The sequence below is a fragment of the Nerophis ophidion genome, linkage group LG15 (genome assembly GCF_033978795.1).
Source record: "Nerophis ophidion isolate RoL-2023_Sa linkage group LG15, RoL_Noph_v1.0, whole genome shotgun sequence".
In the NCBI taxonomy this organism is placed as follows: domain Eukaryota; kingdom Metazoa; phylum Chordata; class Actinopteri; order Syngnathiformes; family Syngnathidae; genus Nerophis; species Nerophis ophidion.
Window position 1 is genome coordinate 13,309,752 of NC_084625.1, and position 19,785 is coordinate 13,329,536.

Here is a 19,785-nt window from a genome sequence, read left to right on the forward strand (position 1 = left end):
CCACTGTTTAATAACTGTTTTATAAATACAGCTTTGGTCAATTAACTTAGTTGTGATTTCCCTCTCTGCACGAAGGTTTAAAATGAGCAGATATTAATGCAGTATGAAGAAGAATGTTTTAATGTAGACACACAGTCATCATACCGCTGTGATTATATGCATCAAGTGTTCATTCCAGGTCAAAGCCAAATATCGAAATATATATATATCGGGTATCGTGGCATGGCCCAAAAACAGAGATATTAATAAAAGGCCATATCGCCCATGTCCTCTTTTGCGGGGCTGTCCGGGCGGAGTTTCTTAAATGCCTCAAATGTCCGGCATTTTGATTTAGGGTTGCGTGTATTTTCAATGTATGTCCAGGGTTAAGAAGGGGTTTAAAAGAAAACAAATTGTGAAGGTGTGCATGTAGCAGCATCCGTGGAGGGAGGGGCAGAGGCAAAGAGAGCGAGAGAGTTTTGATAAACGCGCATGTATCGCCAGGCTCTGCTTTTTATCGATAGATTCATCAGATTTCATTTTTTATTATCTATAGCAAGGGTGTCAAAAGTGTGCCATTTGTGGCCCACAGATAATGTGTTAAAGGCCCACGGAACATTCTAAAAATACTATTAAAATAAAGAAATCATAAAAAGTGAAATAATAAGGTGAAATGTAATTTAGAAAAAGTTGCATTGTGGAATAATAAAACAAAGCTGTTTTTTTCTTCTTTCAAACTGCCATTGCTCAAAACATAATATTGAATCAAAATCAATGTTATTATAAATTATTGACCTATCCAAGGTTCTGATTACTTCAAATCAAATATTCCACTTTGGTGGAATATTTTGCATATTTTGTGTTTGCCATTAAAAACAGTTTTGTTTGACAAGGAAGGGCGGAAAACACACAGAAAAATATTTAAAAAAAAACAATAAAACATTTTGAAATGAGGGATGGATCTGAAGTTGGTGTAGACTCCAGAGATTTAAGCGTTAAATATAAATGTATGTATACCCTGGCACACTATCATCATTTCATGACCGAAGCAGAACACTTTTTACACTTTTATACTGAAATAAATACACCTATAACTTATTAAATAAAAACATAGAAAAAAATTACTAGCAGCGGTAAAGTTTTGATCCATGAAGGAAAGAAGAAAGTGAATGAATGTTCATAACTGAATACATTTACATATGTATGCAAATGTTTTCATTTATATATATATATATATTTTTTTTAAGAATGAAGTAACGTTTGCCAAAAAAATGTTCCAAAACACAATATAGAATGTGAGATAGAACAGCACAATGCATACGTTTATATATATTTTTTTCAAAACACTTATAAAAAAGTGGGAGCCCATTTTGAAATTTCCTAGCACCAACACTGCTGTCAACAGAGGAGAAAAAATGTGTTATTTGAATAAATATATTATTTTATGTCCTCTTTCATGGTCAGTCTAATGCAGGGGTGTCCAAAGTGCAGCCCGGGGGGCCATTTGCGGCCCGCAGCTAATCGTTTTTACCGGCCCGCCACACATTCTGCAAAAATTGCAAAATCGATATTATTGCAAAAATAAAAAATAAAACATTTGAAAAAAGTGGAATGAGGTGAAATCTAATGAGAAAAAGTGGCAATGTTGACACAAAGCAGCCATGCAGGCAGTTTTTATTCTTCCTTTTTTCTATTTTCTTTTTTTTTTTCATTGCTCGAAAAAAAAGGACAAAAAAATCTGTTATAATGAATTATTACGCAAAAATGTTAACTTTAAAATGTTTTATGTGGAAAAAATATTGCATATGTTGTGTGGTTGCCATATAAAGTTTTGACAAAAGTGCATGAAACAATAGTTCAAACTTAGAATCGAAGTTGATCTTGAAATTTAAGTGTTAAAAGTAAAAAAATAAAAATGCATCACTTTATGAGTGGGGAACCTTTCGGATCTCAAATATATTTAGAAGGATTTTATTTAATTTTTTACTGTGATTACTCAAAAATATTAAATAATTAAAATCAACGGTGTCCTGCATTATTGATCTTTAAGGACTTTAATTGCTAAATAAAGGAACTCTCCTGAAGGAATCAATAAAGTACTATCTATCTAAATACTGCATATTTCAGGTTCCATTCTAGAGGCTAATCTTTCCTGTGATAAAATGGCAACCAAGGTGATCAAAAAGGTCAACCAAAGAATGAGATTCCTCTACAGAATCTCCTCTCTGGTCAACAAAAGCACCTTGAGGATTCTAGCGGGAACTCTCATTCAACCCTTCTTCGATTACGCTTGCACCTCCTGGTACCCCAGCACCCCCAAAACCCACAAATCTATACTCCAAACATCCCAGAATAAGCTAGTCCGGTTACTATTAGACCTCCACCCCAGATCACACCTCAATCCAACCCACTTCTCCAAAGTGGGCTGGCTCAGGGTGGAGGACAGAGTAAAACAACTTGCACGGAGCCTAGTCTATAAAACCCGCTACACATCCTTGATACCGAAGTACATGTCAAACTACTTCCTTAACGTAAATGACCGCCATAACCACAACACCAGGGAGAAATCCACAAACCACGTTAAACCCAGATTCCGATCTAACAAAGGTCTTAACTCATTCTCTTTCTATGCCACATCAATGTGGAATGCACTCCACACAGGTATAAAAGTAAGTGCATCTCTATCTTCCTTCAAAAACGCTCTAAAACAACACCTCCAGGCAACATCAACACTTTACTAATACCCTCCTCCATTCACATCCCATCTCCCCGGATTATAAACAACTCAAATGTACTTCTAATGTATATACTTGTTCTTATGCTATGTGAACTCACTATGTTCTCTGCTGGCTGTACATATCCTACTAAATAAGACCTACACTGTTCCAATGTCCATTTCTCTGTTGATGCAATTGTTGATGACTGAAGTACTGATATCAACCAAAGCTTCTCATCCCACCCACCGGATTGTAAATAATGTAAATAATTCAATATATATACTATGATGATTAACTTGTGTGATGACTGTATTATGTTGATAGTCTATATTTGTACCATGAATTGATTAACGTGGACCCCGACTTAAACAAGTTAAAAAACTTATTCGGGTGTTACCATTTAGTGGTCAATTGTACGGAATATGTACTGAACTGGGCAATCTACTAATAAAAGTATCAATCAATCAATCAATCAATCAGTTTTACTATAAAAAACAAAGTTGTGTTTGACAGAAAAGGCATACAACCTTATTTGTTTTACTTTATATCAACCTCAAGTTGATATAGAGATGTACTGTAAGCATTAAATTAAAAAAAAATAATAATAATTTGACTTATTTTTAACATTTTAGTGACTGAGAACCTCTATGCTCCCCAGGAGCCCTAAGGATTAAAAAATATTTTAAAAATCCATATATTTTGTTATGGTTTGGAAATGAAAAATATCAACATTGCCCCCGCATGCTCAGATTTTTCCATGTTTTCGTCTGTGGAAAAAGTTTGGACACCCCTGCCCTGATGAAACTAGCTCAAAAAAACTTAAAACATTTTAGCAACTCAAAATTCATTATTCTTAAGAGGGTAGAAAGAATTTAAGGAATAAAACGAGGCAATACTTAACATGGACGAGGCTGTGGAAGACGGCTGGAGGTGCACGACGAGACCATATACTCTGGCAACAAGCCAGGTGAGGACGAGGGCCACAGGTGTGCACAATCAGGCAATCAGACCAGGGACACAGGAAGAGCAAGTGGCCTGAAACGAGAGGAGGATTAGACTTTCAAAATAAAACAGGAAGTTCACCAAACAAACCCCAAAATAGGACTTCCCTCACCGCAGTGTGACACAATATGGGGAAACAACTACAACTGTGTGTTTCATTCACTAACTGTGCTACAAAAAAGGTCAATTAGAATAATAAAAAATGTTGGGGATATAGAGAACATACAATTTGGTTATTAAATCCATACTTGCCAACACGGACACCTCCGATTTCGGGAGGTGGGACTGGGGGCGTGGTCGGGAGTTGGGCGAGGGGCGTGGTCGGGGGCGTGGTTAAGAGGGGAGGAGTATATTTACAGCTATCCATCCATCCATTTCCTACTACTTATTCCCTTTAGGGGCGCTGGTGCATATCTCAGCTACAATCGGGCGGAAGGCGGTGTACACTCTGGACAAGTCGCAACCTCATCTCAGTATGTGTAGAAATCTTTATTTATAATTGAATCACTTGTTTATTTTTCAACAAGTTTTCAGTTATTTTTATATCTTTTTTTCCAAATAGTTCAAGAAAGACCACTACGAATGAGCAATATTTTGCATTGTTATACAATTTAATAAATCAGAAACTGATGACATCGTGCTGTATTTTACTTGTTTATCTTGTTTTTTTTTTTCAAACCAAAAAATGCTTTCAATCAATCAATCAATCAATGTTTATTTATATAGCCCCAAATCACAAATGTCTCAAAGGACTGCACAAATCATTACGACTACAACATCCTCGGAAGAACCCACAAAAGGGCAAGTAAAACTCACACCCAGTGGGCAGGGAGAATTCACATCCAGTGGGACGCCAGTGATAATGCTGACTATGAGAAACCTTGGAGAGGACCTCAGATGTGGGCAACCACCCCCTCTAGGGGACCGAAAGCAATGGATGTCGAGCGGGTCTAACATGATACTGTGAAAGTTCAATCCATAGTGGCTCCAACACAGCCGCGAGAGTTCAGTTCAAGCAGGGGTCAGGAACCTTTTTGGCTGAGAGAGCCATACAAGCCAAATATTTAAAAAAATATTTCCATGAGAGCCATACAATTTTTTTTTTTTTTTTTTTTTTTTTTAACACCAGATACAACTATATGCAAGCATTTTTAAGAATGACCAACATTTTTAGAGTATAATAAGTCTCTTATTCTTTTTAATAACATTGTTATTCTGAGGCTAGCCAAAAATAAATAACATTTATAAAACGGTTAATTCGACTTCTTGAACAGGTGCGGTAGAAACCGGATGGGTGGATGAAAATGCATGAGAATGTTTTATATTTTGAACGTTATTTTTGATACTGTGATTACCAGCGGATTTATTCATTACTTACCGTGTTAAACAATGTCAGCTGAAATTTATCTGAAAGCCAGGTGCAGTCATCAAAAGAGCCACATCTGGCTCTAGAGCCATAGGTTCCCTACCCCTGGGTTAGGGGGTACTTGAATTAAAAAAATGTTTACAGGGGGTACATTTCAGAAAAAAGGTTGAGAACCACTGCTCTAAAAGCCGTAGATTTTATTGTCACATATGCATGCACAGTAGATGGCAGTATTGTCCTGTTTAAGAGTGTCACAACATTGCTGTTTACGCCAGACAAACTGCTTTACAGTAGACGAAAACGTGCCTGCTGTTGTTGTGTGTTGTTGCCGCGCTGGGAGGACGTTAATGAGACTGCCTAACAATAAACCCACATAAGAAACCAAGAACTCGCCCTCGATCATTCTACAGGTATAACGTCATTGGGCAAGCAGTCTGTTTACATTGTGGGAAAGCGGACGTGAAAACAGGCTGTCGACACGTCACTCGGGTCCGCATGGAGCTGGAGGGGGCGTGGCTTTTGGCTACGCCTACATTTCGGGAGAAAATTTGTCCCGGGAGGTTTTCGGGAGAGGCGCTGAATTTCGGGAGTGTCACGGAAAATCCGGGAGGGTTGGCAAGTATGATTAAATCAGAAATGATTGAAATTCAACGATTTGGTGCATTTGCAACCAGCTAAAATGATGTACAAAGCAAACTATAACCTGCTACCCGAGAATGTACAACATTTTTTCTCAACAAAAGGAGGAGAAATATAACCATAGAGGAAAATCTCATTTAAAATATTTGTATGCTCGTACAACACTTAAAACTTTTAGAATATTTGTGTGTGGAATTAAATTATGGGATGGATTCGGTATAGAAATCAAATAAATCACCAATATGATTCACTTTAAGAGACTGTTCAAACGAGTACACAGAACAAGAAACATGATGAATATCTTGAACCCTTTTTTGTTTATTTTTTTCATTAGACAAATATTATATATGTATTTAATATGTGTCTACTTACTATGGTGTATTATTTAGTCATCCATTTGTTCACTGTTCTGTTACAGAGAACAACGAAATGGGATAAAAATGCTACGGTATGAAAAGGGGTAGGGTTAAATAAGCTCTGCTTCTTCCTACTCCTTATCAGACATGCTGTAATGAAATAAATGGAAATATGTGATGCATTATTATGCATGTTCCAATTAAACTGTAATTGGACAAATTTGTATTTGTAACGATTCTTAACGGTATAGCTCAGTTGGTAGAGTGGCCGTGCCAGCAATTTGAGGGTTGCCGGTTCGATTCCCGCTTCCGCCATCCTAGTCACTGCCGTTGTGTCCTTGGGCAAGACACTTTACCCACCTGCTCCCAGTGCCACCCACACTGGTTTAAATGTAACTTAGATATTGGGTTTCACTATGTAAAGCGCTTTGAGTCACTAGAGAAAAGCGCTATATAATTATATTTCACTTAATCGATTAAAAAAATATTTTTTTATTTTTTATTTTTATTATTTGTCTTGTCAAGCTACTCAGGCAAATCATATATTTGATGTCGATGATCATATCTGCTGTACACATTTACTTTAGAAAATTGTTGGATACTTCTCCTGTTGCCTGACATTTTAATTATTTGACTTTAGTCAATGTTCGGGTAGAATTTTTATTACAGAAAACACGTTATATTTTAAGTAATATAAGAATGTATCACATCTGTTTATTTTTTGGAGGAATGTAGTTAATCATAGAACTGGCCTCCAATGTAAATAAATAAATAAATAAATAAAAAGTAGAGATTTTTAATCAAATCGTTAACCCCAAGAATCAAATTGAATGGTGAGGTGGCCAAATAGGTCAATTAAGTTACTTTTGCACGTTATACCATGAATAAAATTGCTCCTCCACCTAGTTGTTATTAATAACCGCCACCTTTCTTTGTTTTCATTTAATTTCTACTGACAACCTGCATCAGACATTCGTATCCATTACATCATATTTACATACATTATGCATCTGTTTGTCTTAAATGTCAATTTTTTTTTGTTAATATCCCCAACGATGCCAACCCCTATCAAAAGAAAGAAAAAACAACAAAACAAAATAAGAATATTTACAGAAAAATCTATTATATAAAGAATAAATAAATAATAATAATAATAATAATAATTGTGAAATAATAATAATAGTAAAATTATTTTTGCATATTATACCATGAATGAAATTGCTCCTCTACCTAGTTATCAATAACCGCCACCTTTCTTTTTTTTTGGTTTTCCTTTCATTTTTATTGATATCCAGCATCAGACATTCCTATCCATGACATATTTACATACATCATACATCTGTTGTCTGTCCTAAATGTCAAAATATTTTTTGGGTTTATACTCAAATGATGCCAACCCCCCAAAAAAGAAAGAAACAACAACAAAACAAAATACAAATATTTACAGATAAATCAATTAAATTACAAACAATACATATTAATAATAATAACAATAGATTAATAATCATAATAATACGATAATTGTGGAAATAATAATAACTCAATGAAGTTATTTTTGGTTGTTATAGCATGAATAAAATTGGTCCTTCACCGAGTTATCAATAACCGCCACCTCTCTTTTTTTTTGGTTTTCATTTAATTTTTATTGACATCCAGAGATCCATCAGAAATTCCTGTCCATTACATCATATTTACATACATCATATATTTATTGTCCGCCATAATGTCAAAATATTTTTTGTTGCTATCCAACCCCTCCCAAAAGAAAGAAACAACAAAAAACAAAATAAGAATATTTACAGATAAATCAATTAAATAAAGAACAAATAAATAATAATAAATTATTATTAATAATAATAATAATAATAGTCAATTATAGTTTTTTGCATGTTATACCATGAATACAATTACTCCTCCACCTAGTTATTAATAACCGCCACCTTTCTTTTTTTTGGTTTTAATTTAATTTTTGTTGACATCCAGCATCAGACATTCCTATCCATGACATCATATTTACATACATCATACATCTGTTGTCTGTCCTAATTGTCAAAATATTTTTTGGTTTACATCACAACGATGCAATTCCCCCCCCCCCCCCCCCCCACTCCCTACAAAAAAAGAAGGAAACAAGAAAACAAAATACAATTATTTGCAGATAAATCAATTAATTAGCAAAATAAATAAATAATAATAATAATAATAATAGATTAATAGCAATAATAGTTGTGAAATAACAATAAGTCAATTAAGTTATTTTTGCATGTTATACCATAAAAAAAATTGCTCCTCCACTTAGTTGTTATTAATAACCGCTACCTTTCTTTTTTTTGGTTTTAATTGAATTTTCATTGACATCCAGCATCAGACATTCCTATCCATGACATCATATTTACATACATCATACTTCTGTTGTCTGTCCTAAATGTCAAAATATTTCTTGGTTTATATCACAACGATGCAAATCCCCGCCCCTCCAAAAAAAAAAGAAAGAAACAAGAAGAAAAAAAAAAAGACTAATTGCAGATAAATCAATTTGCGAAAAAATAAAAAATAGTAATAATAATAGATTAATAGCAATAATAGTTGTGAAATAACAATAAGTTAATTAAGTTATTTTTGCATGTTATACCATGAATAAAATTGCTCCTCCACTTAGTTGTTATTAGTAACCGCCACCTTTCTTTTTTTTGTTTTTAATTTAATTTTTGTTGACATCCAGCATCAGACATTCCTATCCATTACATCATATTTACATACATCATACATCTGTTGTCTGTCCTAAATGTCCCAAAAAATTGTGGTTTACATCACAACGATGCAAACCCCCGCCCCTCCAAATAAAAAGAAAGAAACCAGAAAAAAAATATGACTATTTGCAGATATATCAATTAAATTGCGAAACAATAAATAATAATAGATTAATGGTAATAATAATTGTGAAATAATAATAATAGTCAATTAAGTTATTTTTCCATGTTATACCATGAATAAATATGCTCTTCCACCTAATTATCAATAACCGCCAGCCACCTTTCTTTTTTTATGGGTTTCATTTCATTTTTATTGACATCCAGTATCAGACATTTATATCCATTACATCATATTTACATACATCATACATCTGTTGTCTGTCCTAAATGTCAAAATATTTAGTTTATATCCCTAACGATGCCAACCCCTCCCAAAAGAAAGAAACAACAAGAAAACAAAATATGAATATTTACAGCTAAATCAATTGAATTACGAAAAAAAAATAAAAATAATGAATAATAATGATAATAATACTAATTGTGAAATAATAATAATAATAGTCAATTAGGTTACTTTTGCATGTTATACCATAAATAAACTTGCTCCCCCACCTAGTTATTAATAACCGCCAACTTTCTTTTTTTGGGTTTTCATTGCATTTTTAGGGGGCGGTATACCTCGCTTGGTAGAGTGGCCGTGCCAGCAACTTGAGGGTTCCAGGTTCGATCCCCGCTTCCCCCATCCTAGTCACTGCCGTTGTGTCCTTGGGCAAGACACTTTACCCACCTGCTCCCAGTGCCACCCACACTGGTTTAAATGTAACTTAGATATTGGGTTTCACCATGTAAAAGCACTTTGAGTCACTAGAGAAAAGCACTATATAAATATAAATCACTTAACTTCACTTTTATAGACATCCAGCATCAGACATTCATATCCATTACATCATATTTACATACATCATATATCTGTTGTCTGTCCTAAATGTCAAAATAGTTTTTGGTTTATACCCCTACGATGCCAACCCCCCGTAAAAAAAACATCAAGAAAAAAAAAAGAAAGAATATTTACAGATACATCAATTATAAATAAAGAATTAATAAAAACAATGGATTAATTATATTAATAATCACAATAATAATTGTGAAATAATAATAATAAGTAAATTAATGGCCTACTGAAACCCACTACTACCGACCACACAGTCTGATAGTTTATATATCAATGATGAAATATTAACATTGCAACACATGCCAATACGGCCTTTTTAGTTTACTAAATTGCAATTTTAAACTTCGCGCGGAAGTATCATGCTAAAACGTCACGGTATGATGACACGTGCGCGTGACGTCACGCATTGTAGAGGACATTTTGTTCCAGCATCGTTCCCAGCTATAAGTCTGTTTTCATCGCATAATTCCACAGTATTCTGGACATCTGTGTTGCTGAATCTTTTGCAATTTGTTCAATGAATAATGGAGACGTCAAAGAAGAAAGCTGTAGGTGGGAAGCGGTGTATTGCAGGCCGCCTATATCAACACAAACACAGCCGTTGTTTCATTGTTTACATTCCCGAAAGATGACAGTCAAGCTTTACTATGGACCACACACAAAAAGTAGTGTATTATGCAGCGATCATTTTGAAAGATCGTGTTACGAAGAGGGTCCCTTGCGAAGGGAAGCGATGGGCATCGCCACCACCCGTCGACCTTCAAGTTTTACAGGTACGAACATATAATCTCACTAAAACTCGGGTAAAACAATAAGCAGATAAGGGATTTTCCAGAATTGTCCTAGTAAATGTGTCCAATAACATCTGAATCGCTATCACTGCCCTCGTCTTTTGTTTTTCTTCTAGTCCTTCACCCTCACTTTCCTCATCCACGAATCTTTCATCCTCGCTCAAATTAATGGGGAAATCGTCGCTTTCTCGGTCCAAATCGCTCTCGCTGCTGGTGGCCATGATTGTAAACAATGTGAGGATGTGAGGAGCTCCACAACCCGTGACGTCACGCGCACATCGTCTGCTACATCCAGTACAGGCAAGGTCTTTTTTATTAGCGACCAAAAGTTGCCAACTTTATCGTCAATGTTCTCTACTAAATCCTTTCAGCAAAAATATGGCAATATCGCGAAATGATCAAGTATGACACATAGAATGGACCTGCTATCCCCGTTTAAGTAAGAAAATCTCATTTCAGTAGGCCTTTAAGTTATTTTTACATGTTATAAAACAGATAACTCATTTAAATAAAGAAAAAATAAATAAATAATTATTAATAATGGAAAGAAAAGAAAAGAAAAAAAAACGGCACCTTTCTTAAAGGGGAACATTATCACAATTTCAAAAGGGTTAAAAACAATCAGTTCCCAGTGGCTTGCTTTATTTTTGGAAGTTTTTTTTTTTTTAATTTTACACCTCCCGGAATATCCCTAAAAAAAGCTTTAAAGTCCTTGATTTTCGCTATTTGCGATGCAACTGTCCATTTCCCTGTGACGTCATACAGGGCTGCCAATACAAACAACATGGCGGTTACCACAACAAGATATAGCGACATTACCTCGGATTCAGACTCGGATTTCAGCGGCTTAATTATCAACATGTATTGAAACAGATGGTCGGAGTATGGAGGCAGATAGAGAAAACAAAATTGAAGAAGAAACTGAAGCTATTGAGCAAATAGCTATCGGCGCTATTCGGCCATAGCATGGGTGTACCTAATGAAGTGGCCCATAGCATGGCTGCCTTATTAGCACTTACCAATCCTCCTGGATTGGTAAGTGTTTGTTTTGCATTAAATGTGGGTATCTAGTTTCAAATGTATATACAGCTAGCGTAAAGAGCATGTTAGCATCGATTAGCGTAGCATGATAGCATCGATTAGCTGGCAGTCATGCCGTTACCAAATATGTCTGATTAGCACATAAGTCAACAACATCAACAAAACTCACCTTTGTGATTTCGTTGACTTAATCGTTGCAAATGCATCTGCAGGCTATCCATACATCTCTGTGCCATGTCTGCCTTAGCATCGCCGGTCAAATGTGAAGACACTTTGGTACATTCAATGGGGGTCTGGCGGCAGATTTCTTGCCAGTGGTGCAACTTGAATTCCTCCCTGTTAGCGTTGTTACACCTTCCGACAACACACCGACGAGGCATGATGTCTCCAAGGTTCCAAAAAATAGGCGAAAAAACGGAAAATAACAGCGCTGAGACCCGGTGTTTGTAATGTGAAAATGAAAATGGCGGGTGTGTTACCTCGGTGACGTCACGTTCTGACGTCATCGCTAAAAGACCGATAAACAGAAAAGCATTTAATTCGCCAAAATTCACCCATTTAGAATTTGGAAATCGGTTAAAAAAATACACAGTCTTTTTTCTGCAACATCAAGGTATATATTGACGCTTGCATAGGTCTGGTGATAATGTTCCCCTTTAAACGAAGCCCTACAGTCTTGTTGTGCTGGGCTCTGTTGTTTTTTTCCTTTTGTCCCCTCATAAGATAGATAGATAAATAGATAGATAGATAGATAGTACTTTATTGATTCCTTCAGGAAAATTAAAATTCCAGCAGCAGTGTACAGAGTTGAGATCAATTTAAATAAAAGTAAAAAGTAAATAATGGGGGTTTAAATGGAAACTAAATAGAGAAATATTACAATAAGAATAAAAACTAAAAAGCAACAATGGGAATAAAAATATAACAGTAAAATAAGAATATAACAAGACAAAGTAGGCAGTAGTGACTATGTTATGAAAACGTATTGCACTGTTATTGTTTTGCATCCCCTGTCATCCTAGTACCCCCCGCCCCCCGTCCCAGAGAGGAGTTGTACAGTCTAATGGCGTGTGGGAAAAAGGAGTTTTTGAGTCTATTAGTCCTGCACTTGGGATGAAGCAGTCTAGAACTGAACAGGCTCCTCTGGCTACTGATAACGCTATGCAGAGGGTGACTGGCATCATCCAGGATGTCCACAGTCCTCTTCTCTGCCACCGTCACCAGTGAGTCCAGTTTCATTCCCATAGTAGAACCGGCCCGCCTGATCAGTTTCTCAAGTCTGGAGCTGTCCTTCTTAGATGTACTGCCCCCCCAGCACACTACCATGTAGAACAGAACACTGGCAACCACAGACTGGTAGTACATCCACAGGAGTTTTTTGCAGATGTTGAAGGAGGAAGTACAGCCTGCTCTGTCCTTTCTTGTACTGATGGTCCGTGTTAACAGTCCAGTCCAGCTTATTGTCCACCCAAACCCCGAGGTACTTGAATGAGTCCACGGTCTGTACCTCAACTCCCTCGATCACAATATGTTGTGACCGTGGACTCGACCTCCCAAAGTCAATGACCAGCTCCTTGGTCTTTGATGGATTGAGCTGCAAGAGGTTCGTGTGGCACCAGACAACAAAGTCCCTCACCAGATTCCAAAACTCCTCCTCTCTGCCGTCCCTGAAGCACCCGACGATGGCTGTGTCATCCGCATACTTCTGGATGTGACACAGCTCTGAGTTGTAGCAGAAGTCAGCGGTGTACAGGGTGAAGAGAAGAGGGGCCAACACCGTTACTGTGCTGCTGATCACAGTGTCAGACGTGATGTAACTTCAGTCTGACGTACTGTGGCCTGTCGGTCAGGTAGTTCAAATCCAGGCAACCAGGCAGGGGTCCACTCGCATTTTGTAGAGCTTGTCCTGAAGGAGGCGGGGCTGGATGGTATTAAAGGCACTCGAGAAGTCCAGGAACAGGATCCTGAAGGTGCCATTTCCCTTATCCAGATGTGAGTGGGCTCAATGCAGCAGGTAAAGGATAGCATCCTCCACACCAACGCCTGCCTGGTAAGCCAAGTACCGTTGGTCTTGTTTTTTTATTCCTACATGATCTCTCTCAGTTACGATGGTTCTTTGGTCAAAATGTCCCAGAGATTATGTTTTACAGTTCGTTTTCAAGCCGTTTTCTGACCGTTTGTTCAGGACGCATCGTCTTTTTTACTTGCCTCCACTCCCCGCTATCTTTGATGTAGATTTAGCACTTCCATAGCGAGTTTACTGACGGATATAAATTAGAACTCGAGATGCCGATATAATCAGCCGTTTACAATTCTTGCATAGGTTTGGTGATAATGTTCCCCTTTAATGGAAATAAACAGAATGACTTTATTAAACACATGGTAATACAGTGTGGGGCTTCACGGTGGCAGAGGGGTTAGTGCGTCTGCCTCACAATACAAAGGTCCTGCAGTCCTGGGTTCAAATCCAGGCTCGAGATCTTTTTGTGTGGAGTTTGCATGTTCTCCCCGTGAATGCGTGGGTTCCCTCCGGGTACTCCGGCTTCCTCCCACTTCCAAAGACATGCACCTGGTGATAGGTTGATTGGCAACACTAAATTTGGCCCTAGTGTGTGAATGTGAGTGTGAATGTTGTCTATCTGTGTTGGCCCTGCGATGAGGTGGCGACTTGTCCAGGGTGTACCCCGCCTTCCGCCCGATTGTAGCTGAGATAGGCGCCAGCGCCCCCCGTGACCCCAAAAGGGAATAAGCGGTAGGAAATGGATGGATGGATGGGTAATACAGTGTTGTATGACGCAGCGCGGCGTTAAAAACCGTCCTGAAGGAAACACGACATTGACTGCAGTTACGTAACCGTCGGGGGAAAAAAAACAAGAAACGGACTCATCGGCCTTAATTTCGTTTTCTGTCGGACGCCTCCGACAAACATGGCCACCGCCGGTTTGGCCGGCGTTCAATGTTAATGGCGTGATTAGCGCTTCCCTCGTCGCGGCAATTTACTTTGCCCCATTAAGCGTGCGTGCCGTCGTGCCCCGCTGACTCAGACGCTCTTAGTAACAAACAGTATTATTAAAACGGCTATCAGCGCTACCATCCATCACGGCGAATGGGCTGTGAGGTCATGACAGAGTGCTTCGCCCGGGGGGGGGGGGGGGCTATAAATTCCCCGCTAATATTTCGCGGTAACGGCGAGTTTCGCACCTTGCACGAGCGCTCCGCCCGTCCAATGGCCGGCGACGGCGTGGGGGTCAGGTGACCGGTTATTGGCGCAGTGGCTCACCGCGATAGACAGGCAGCATATTCAGCAGTTACACCGGCGTAATGTGATTATCTGGCCAATCAGGCGGTGCACTTAAGGCAGTAATGGCTTCTGATTGGACATCAGCGCGGCTCCCTGGCAGCGGCCCAAGCTCTTATTGAGCCCACGAGCCGTAGAATATTCCGTCTTTTTGCTCTCTGACTGCAATGCGGGGTTTATGACTTCACGCTGGGGATGTCTCCTCTCCGACGATGATGAATTGCCCGCGGCTTATCAACAGCCAGTTGACGTGCGCCGGGTCCGGGCACGGCTTGACGGCTTGTCAGTCAACGTGTCAATGCTTTCAATGCCGGCGCTCTAATCCCCGCCGCGCGTCTAAGCAGGCGCTAATATTTGGAGGTAGATTTTTTTTTCCCGGCGTCGATGATCCCGCTCTGACAGGCCGGGGATCGTTTATTTCCTGACCTTTTTCCCGTCTAATATCGAGACGCTCCTTGGAGAGACCAGGGAACAGCGGAGTCATTATGAGTAAGACCGCAAGATGAAAAAAGCCGACACGGGGCGGTAAACGGGGGTTGCGGACACAATTCCCGACGGTCGTTTTGACCGCCTTCGGTGCAAAGAAGTTGTCATTATCATGCAGGAATAGGAAGACATCATTTATTATACAGGCTGGGCTATATGGCTGAAAACTATCACGATATACGTTAGTTAATACTGCGAGAATGAGATATTTTTAAGAGTTCTTTCATCATCAATAGTCATGTTTAAATCAGCTAATACAAACCCCGTTTCCATATGGGGCGGTTTAGCTCGGTTGGAAGAGTGGCCGTGCCAGCAACTTGAGGGTTGCAGGTTCAATTCCTGCTTCTGCCAACCTAGTCATTGCCGTTGTGTCCTTGGGCAAGACACTTTACCCACCTGCTCCCAGTGCCACACACACTGGTTTAAATGTAACTTAGATATTGGGTTTAACTATGTAAAAGCAATTTGAGTCACTAGAGAAAAGCGCTATATAAATATTTTTTAAGCTAATTGCTAATTGATGGAACGATTAGGGCTTGGCGAGCAGAGCTGCTGATGGCGCTAATCACCATGCGCTCCCTTTTCTGCACCGGCCACTTTAAAAATATAAAAATAAAAAAAGTACCAATGATTGTCACACACACACTAGGTGTGGTGAAATGTGTCCTCTGCGTTAGACCCATCCCCTTGTTCAGCCTCTGAAAACTGAGGGGAGCAGTGAGCAGCAGCGGTGGCCGCGCCTGGGAATCATTTTTGGTGATTTAACCCCCAATTCCAACCCTTGATGCTGAGTGCCAAGTAGGGAGGTAATGGGTCCCATTTTTATAGTCTTTGGTATGACTCGGCTGGGGTTTGAACTCACAACCTCCGAATCTCAGGGTGGACACTCTAACCACTAGGCCACTGAGTATCTACACATATTATTATTATAATTACTATTATGCACACACGGTGGGCCAGTATAGATCGGTTAGTAAAGCGGCCGTGCCAGCAACTTGACGGTTCCAGGTTCGATCCCCACTTTTGAAATCTTAGTCACTGCCGTTGTGTCCTTGGGCAAGACACTTTACCCACCTGCTCTCAGTGCCACCCACACTGGTTTAAATGTAACTTAGATATTGGGTTTCACTATGTAAAGCGCTTTGAGTCACTAGAGAAAAAGCGCTATATAAATATAATTCACTTCACTTCACATATGAATTGGGAAATTGTGTTAAATACAATGATTTGCGAATCATTTTCAAACCATATTCAGTTGAATATGCTGCAAAGACAACATAATTGATGTTCAAACTGATAAACATTTTTTTTGATAAATATAATTCACTTCACTTCACATATGAATTGGGAAATTGTGTTAAATACGATGATTTGCGAATCGTTTTCAAACCATATTCAGTTGAATATGCTACAAAGACAACATCATTGATGTTCAAACTGATAAACATTTTTTTTGTTGTTGCAAATAATCATTAACTTTAGAATTTGATGCCAGCAACACGTGGCAAAGAAGTGGGGAAAGGTGGCAATAGATACTGATAAAGTTGAGGAATGCTCATCAAACACTTATTTGGAACATCCCACAGGTGTGCAGGCTAATTGGGAACAGGTGGGTGCTGTCATGCCGAATTTCTAATTTCTTCCCCGCTACAAAAACCTTCCCCCCGGAAGAAATTTGGCGTGGCAGCCCCTCTAATGCCTGAAGGACCCCAATGAGGGTGTGATAATACCGAATTATATGACTTAAGGGTGACAGCTGCAAAAATTAGCGAAGCAAAAATAGCTTGAAAGGTTAGCATGCTGGAATGCTAATATTTTCTGCAAAAATTAGCGAAGCAAAAATAGCTTGAAAGGTTAGCATGCTGGAATGCTAATATTTTCTCCTCACCGTTATTTTTCACCAATGATAATCAGCCAATTATAATGCTTTTAAAACAGGCAGCTGCGTGGGCTGCTTTAAGGTCCTTCCACCCTCATTGGGGTCCTTCAGGCATTAGAGGGGCTGACACGCCAAATGTCTTCCGGTGGCAAGATTTTTGTAGGGAGGAAGAAATTTGGCGTGACACCCTTTTGTTTTTGCTAGCTCCCATGCTAGCTCTTTTAGTTTGTTATCCGCCTCGTGCGCGCCTTTTGTTGGTACCCTTTTGTTTGTTCTTGTTTTAGTATTTAAATTAAATCATGTTTTCCCACGCAATGCCTGCCTCCTTCTCTGCATCTTGGGGTTCGTCACAAACTAACTCTGACAAATTGGCCCTAGTGTGTGAATGTGAGTGTGAATGTTGTCTGTCTGTTTTGGCCCTGCGATGAGGTGCCGACTTGTCCAGGGTGTACCCTGTCTTCCGCCCGATTGTAGCTGAGATAGGCACCAGAGCCCCCCCCGCGACCCCAAAGGGAATAAGCCGTAGAAAATGGATGGATGGATAGATAAACATTAAAAGAGTACTGCATTTTTTTTAGGAATGTTTCTTTTCATTCACAATCATTACGTAAGACAACATATGTTTTTCTTTTTTCATGCATTCTAACTCATTGGTGAAAAATAACAGTGAAGAAAAAATATTAGCATTCCAGCATGCTAACCTTTCAAGCTATTTTTGCTTCGCTAATTTTGCAGCTGTAACCCAGAAGAGTCATATAACTTGCTTAAAGCAGCCCAAACAGCTGCCTGTTTTGAAAGTATTTTAATTGGCTGCTTGTCATTGTTTTAAAATAACGGTGAGGAAAAAATATTAGCATTCCAGGATGCTAACCTTTCAAGCTATTTTCGCTTCGCTAATTTAGCAGCTGTAACCCTTAAAAGTCATATAACTTGGTATTATCACGCCCTCACTGGGGTCCCTCAGGCATTAGAGGGGCTGTCACGCCAAATGTCTTCCGGGGGGAAGGTTTTTGTAGAGTGGAAGAAATTTGGCGTGACAGCGCCATGATTGGGTATAAAACAGCTTCAATGAAATGCTCAGTAATTCACAAACAATGATGGGGTGAGGGTCACCAATTTGTAAGCAAATTGTCGAACAGTTTTAAAACAACATTTCCCAACTAGCTATTGCGAGGAATTTAGGGATTTTACCATCTACGGTCCGTAAAATCATCAGAAGGTTCAGAGAATCTGGAGAAATCACTGCACGTAAGCGATGATATTACAGACCTTTGATCCCTCGGGCATAAAAAACCGACATCAGTGTGTAAAGGATATCACCTCATGGGCTCAGGAACAAATCATAAAACCACTGTCAGTAACTACAGATGGTCGCTACATCTGTAATTGCAAGTTAAAACTCTACTATACAAAGCAAAACCCATTTATCAACAGCACCCAGAAACGCCACCCGCTTCGCTTGGCCTGAGCTCATCTAAGATGGACTGATGCAAAGTGGAAAAGTGTCCTGTGGTCTGACGAGTCCACATTTTCGATTATATTTGGAAATTGTGGATGTGGTGTGCTCCGGAGCAAAGAGGAAAATAACCATCCGGATTTTTATAGGCGCAAAGTTCAAAAGCCAGCATCTGTGATGGTATGGGGGTGTATTAGTGCCCAAAGCATGGGTAACTTACACATCTGTGAAGGCACCATTAATGCTGAATGGTCCATACAGGTTTTGGAGCAACATATGTTGTCATCCAAGCAACGTTATCATGGACGCCCCTGTTTATTTCAGCAAGACAATGCCAAGTCACGTGTTACAACAGCGTGGCTTCGTAGTGAAAGTGTGCGGGTACTTTCCTGGCCCGCCTGCAGTCCAGACCTGTCTCCCATCGAGATTGTGTGGCGCATTATGAAGCGTAAAATACGACAGCGGAGACCCCGGACTGTTGAACGACTGAAGCTCTACATAAAACAAGAATGGGAAATAATTCCACTTTCAACGCTTTAACAAATAGTTTCCTCAGTTCCCAAAAGTTTATTGAGTGTTGTTAAAAAAGAAAAGGTGATGTAACACAGTGGTGAACATGCCCTTTCCCAACTACTTTGGCACATGTTGCATTCATGAAATTCCAAGTTAATTATTACTTGCAAAAAAAAAAGTTTATGAGTTTGAACATCAAATATCTTGTCTTTGTAGCGCATTCAATTGAATATGGGTTGAAAATGATTTGCTATCCTTGGTCTTCTTTAAACATCATTTGATCGCGAACCTGTCTCAGTGAGCTATAATATAAAACATTTACACTTGCTGCTGGAGTTTTCATAGTTACCAGTGAACCTGGCAGGGATTTGATCCATGGACTCTTTGATTGTGAGCTAGCTACTGTAACCACTCAGCTATCCTTAGTCTTCTTAGAGGAAGATTTCGGGCCCCAATGACATATTTAATTGAGCACCTGTCTCACTACTGAGATTTGAACCCAGTTCCCCTTGCTTAATGGTCAACAGTTTTAACCACTCAGCTGTCCTGGGTCTAAT